At 35.2% G+C, this 5079-nt stretch overlaps 1 long non-coding RNA gene across 5 annotated transcripts; it reads right to left on the bottom strand.

Annotated features, from left to right (window-relative positions):
- Positions 1 to 418: 418 nt before the first annotated feature.
- On the bottom strand, positions 419 to 3904 carry LOC113289537. Of its 5 annotated transcripts, XR_003331059.1 has the most exons (10): positions 3665 to 3904; positions 3197 to 3262; positions 2544 to 2706; positions 2130 to 2240; positions 1926 to 1960; positions 1711 to 1829; positions 1366 to 1425; positions 1080 to 1187; positions 884 to 980; positions 419 to 779 (listed from the first exon to the last, which is right to left on the bottom strand). It is a non-coding gene; the product is annotated as an uncharacterized LOC113289537 (long non-coding RNA). The 5 variants fall into 5 exon arrangements; XR_003331062.1 differs by lacking the exon at positions 1080 to 1187 and having other exon boundaries at positions 884 to 1079; XR_003331058.1 differs by having other exon boundaries at positions 1080 to 1425.
- Between the last annotated feature and the right edge of the window lie 1175 nt (positions 3905 to 5079).

Raw genomic sequence — 5079 nt, forward strand, 5'->3', positions numbered from 1 at the left:
ATTACTTGCTTTGCCAGTCGAAGAAAGGGTCGTTGTTTGAGCGTCTTTTTCAACTGTGACGTTTCTTTGGGGGTTGTTGAAAATCTTATATCAACGACCGATTTTAACGTTCAGAACTTTATGACTGTCTTCAATCAGTTATCGATATAAATCTTAATATAAAAAAATAGATTCATATTGGCTGACTGGCCTGATTGAATCTGACTAAATCTGAAATCAAACAGATTTGAAACTCAAATGAAAACCAAATTCAAAGGAGAATCAAATGAAAACCCAATTCAAATGAGAATCAAATGAAACTCCAATTAGAATTCAAATGAGAATCAAATGAAACTCAAATTAGAATTCAAATGAGAATCAAATGAAAACCAAATTCAAATCAAATGAAAACCAAATTCAAATTAAACTTGCACATAAATAATCATTCAATTTAACATTCATTGATTCATTGGTCTCAAATTACACAAACGATTATCTCAAATGGAGCTCAAATTCAATTTACAATCTGGACCAAAATTGTTAGTTCAAAGTATGAAAACTTGGACCAAGTTCATTATTGAACATCAAATTCTTTTACATAGCTTCACCTTACAAAATAGAGGGACTAGTTCATATATCCCCAAAATATAGTTGCTCATTGTGATGGCGTTCTGAGTTTAATGAAAGTTGTAAGAGAAAAGTGATTATGTTGTCTGTACCTTGTCAAACAACTCAAAAACTGTTCTTACAGGTGGAATCCATTCATCAATTTCAAAGTGGAACTCCCGAGGCTTCGTCACCTGACATTTTGAGTAACAGTAAATACTTAAACTCGATAATACTAAGAGTAAATGTTATTTGAACCTCACATGCTGGCGTCAAAAACTAAGAAAGCTAAACTGACCTTTTTATTCAGTGGCCTAGCCTTGAATTTTGGAATCTTTTCTAACTGCTAAAGCTCGGTTGTGTTTTTCACTTTGTAACAAAAAGGGAGAAAAACGCTGCTCACATTCACAGTCCAGTTCTTGTTAACCAGCAGATTCAATGACAAATCACAATGAACAATTGGCGGGTTACAATGACGAATAATAGCCAATTACCTGAGTTTCATCATCAGGATTCTTTAGAATAGCCTCAATCACTTTCAACATCAGCCTAATGCTTAGGTGTGAGCATTGAACCAGTTATGCTTATAAAATTAACTCCGTCTTCAGTTGTTATTACATTGGATACAATATAGAATATAGAAATATGTGAGAAACTAAGAAACATAGCTGCACCAAAAGTTAATTAAAAACACGATATAGAGGCTTTATCCGATCACTTTCAGAGTATCAGCACTATTAAATTCGTAAAGGACAAAAGGATACAAGAAGGTTGCATCACCTCGAGAAGATATCCACACAAACTCTCAGGGGAGTCCTTCTTCCAGCTAAAATGTACTACCTGTAGCAGGCAACAATTTCATCAATAACATCATGAACAAAATCTTCACTTTAATTGTGCACTACCAAAAGTAGATGAAACATGTGATCCACAAAGACAACTAAGAAAAGAAACAAAAAAGGATAATCCTGCAGTATGCTTTGGAGATCAATAAACAATAATACTGCAATTTGAAGCCTAGAAAAAATATAGTTTAGCACACAGTTAATCAAAAAATCCACTTTTATTGCCTCTGCTACACAAACAGGTTAACATACTGCATAGAAAAAATAAGGACAAGTGTACCTGTCTTTTCTCTGCTTGACAAGCTCTCTTGGCTGCGAATTCAGCTTTCTTCGCTGCAGTCGCCTCAAAAACCACAGATCGACGTGTTTGTCTCTGTACTTGCTTCAAATCTTAACTACCTGCAAAGTAAACAACAATGACAATGTCAGTCTATTTGTCCCTGACATAAACACAAGGAACTACACTTAGGAAAAAGTTGAGTCCAAACCAAGTACCTTCAAAATGAATAGTACAGATTGACAACGCAGGGCTACGGAAAAAATGAAAACCAAGAGTTTAGAATGTCAGATTTTATTCCTAAAGTCTATAGAACAAAAGTAAAACACGATTCAGGTGCAAAGTTCATACCAATGCTAATTACGAAGACCTTAAATTCGAGACAGAAACAGAACAGGCAAACTGTAGAACCGAAAACTCACCATAGAACCTCAAAAACTATTTCCCATCAGAACCATGTAGCCAAAGCAACCACACCAGCATGCGCATAACCTTGCCAAACTTTCATCTTTCCAGCAGCTTTCGACTTCTCCCTAATTTTCAAACTAGAAAGTTAGTGAACCACCAACAGTTAGTTACATAAGAATACTAAGAACCATATGGTGACAATAGAATGGGAGCGATACTACTTAGATTTGTTATAGATAAAATTGATGTTATTGCAGCTTTCCTTGCATTCTTCTTGTTAATAAAACAAAAATAACCTTCCCCGTGCCACATTATCCTGAGATAAATCTTCTGAAAGAGTTTCGATCACTAATTTAAAGCAATCCCAATACCCAAAAAAAATCCAATAAGATAATAATAATTAAAAAACGAAGAGAGCAAAACTATACCTAAGCAGCTGTTTAATGTAATCCCTCTTTGTACATGAACCAACAGGTTTCGGCTTCTCATCTTGGTTAGGTGAACCTATTGAATTAGTTACACCAGAGAGCCTTCTACTAACCAAACTACCCAGAGATTATTGTTTTGAACCTTTATCTCCATTCATCTTCCCTGAATATAGGATCAAATAAAGTAAATGATCATACACATTTCCGGGTAAGACAGAGTATTAACCAAACTAAATTAAATAACCCAACATTAAAGAATGAAAAGAACATTTTCAACATCAAAAAGCCCCAAGCAAAAATAACAAAAATCAAAACCATGAACGTTAAAATTCGATCTATATAACTAGATGATAACCAATAACCATGAATTTGAATAACTGAGTGAGAGAATGCAAATAACACAAAAAACTCAGATGATACAAACTAAGCCACATATGTCTATTATATTCAGAGAAAGAGAGAGTACAGCAACATCTTAATCCTTAATCCCTATCCCCACAAAATTAAAACCAACAAATTGCATTTTTCAATCCATCATTTCACAACTATCCAACACACTATGCATATAGTAGAAGGCTCTCTGACTTTAAAAAATTGCTCAAAATTTTCATGAATTATTACGGTAACAAAGTAGTAAAGAGAAGAGAGTATACCACATAAAGTCATAAATCATTGACATTCTTAGCCATCTCTTTAATCTCCTTTGACGAACTGATAATCTACAAACACCAAAACTCAACAAAATTAGCAAAACTTCAACATTAGATTAATGCATACAGTAAGGCAATCATAATAACTTCAATGTTTTTCAAAATAAGTTCAGCAAAGAAGAAAGTCAAAATTGTATGCTTCAAAGAGAACTAAATTAGAAATTGAAATACAGAGAAACTCAATCCAAAGAATTTCGATACGAAATCAAAAGAAAAATCAACAAATTATACAAATGCAAATTACAGAAACCCTAAAAAAAATATCCGAAATCAAAACCCTAATTTCATTTCAAATCTGAACAGAAGTGGTATAAAATGAATCCTCTCATGAAATACAAGAAGATTGGTAGATTACAAACCTTAACAACAAAGATGAAAAGAAGAAGATGGTTCAAGAAGAATGAATGGTACCTATTTGCTTTGTTATGTGGTTGCAGTTTTAGATTGGGTTCATGAGAGAACTTCCATTTTGTGGAGGAGATGAAGAAGATGGAGAAATAGGTTGGATTGAAGAGCAATTATTTTTTAGAAATTGTTTAGAAATTTCTTCTGATTTGTTTCAGTGTTCGGTTTGGTGGTGGAGTTGAAGAAGATGGAGAAGAGAGGTGCATCTAGAGGATTGAGGAGAGAAAGCGAAATAGTGAGCCTCATGTATTTGTAGGTTAGAAAAGGAGAGAGATGGAATAGGAATTAAAAATCTTATACCGCGACTGTTTTTAACGCTCTGGGCTGTGCTCCGTGTACTTCTTAACTCTAGGACCGTCCTTACCGGTCCACAGCCCATTTACTGTTGATGGGGGTCATGGATATGGGTTGGGAATTTCCACTAGTGCAATCTGTAGATAGGGAAAAACGATTTGCTGATTTTTTTAGGAAAGTGAAGAGACGATGGTTCGAGCGAGACTCCTCAACCGATCAAACTGCTTAACCTCACATAGATGCACTGCACGGGAGTGCTTTGAGTTCGAGAGATCAATATGTAGGACTCCGGCCTAAACCAAGTCAATGGTCGTTCCAGGGTCAACTCGGTCACAAAGAGGGAGATGGGTTGATCTGTAGGAGGGAAGCTAAGAATTGTGGGATCAATGGTGATCAAGGATTGTGGATGTGTTGAGGTTTTCTTCAAATATGTGTAAATAAGTTTGATCGAGAGGACTTGTGTGTAGACGATTGTTGTTTCAATCATCGATTTAGGACTTATTTATATTGTCATAATAGTGAACGCATTGATCCTGTAAGTGTGACGGTTTCTTGAGTGAAAGAGTGGGAAACTGGGAGATCGTGGTGAAACCAGTTCCAGGTCATGTGAATACTTGGTTAACTGTCCACCCACTAATTTACTAACTCCTTCAACCGCTTGCACGACTTATTCACATTTCTCATCGTGGATGAACACGTGATGTAGGCCGCCAAACCAAACCTTGATTGATATCCTCCATGTAACGTGATTGATATCTCACGAACGTGGAGTCTTCAAAGCAGACGGGTATTTGATTAGTCAGTCGTTGACTTGATTAGACAGTGAGTCTAAGTTTTGTTGAATTGAGCATGAGTGATGAATGCTCAGTGATTCATGGATTGAACATACGTACAGTTCTTATGTTGATATTGCTCGTCTGAGCAAATATTGTAAATTCGAGCAACTGAGCAAGTATTGTTCGATTCGACGAATTACTGAATATTGATAGTTTGATCAATCTTCGAGCAACTGAGCAAGTATTGCTCAGTTCGACGAATTATTTATTGATAGGGGTGACCTAATAAAATATTAATTAAAATACTGGTAGAATATCAAATATTATATGATTAATCCATATGTTGATTGT

This window comes from Papaver somniferum, chromosome 6 (genome assembly GCF_003573695.1).
Source record: "Papaver somniferum cultivar HN1 chromosome 6, ASM357369v1, whole genome shotgun sequence".
Lineage (NCBI taxonomy): Eukaryota > Viridiplantae > Streptophyta > Magnoliopsida > Ranunculales > Papaveraceae > Papaver > Papaver somniferum.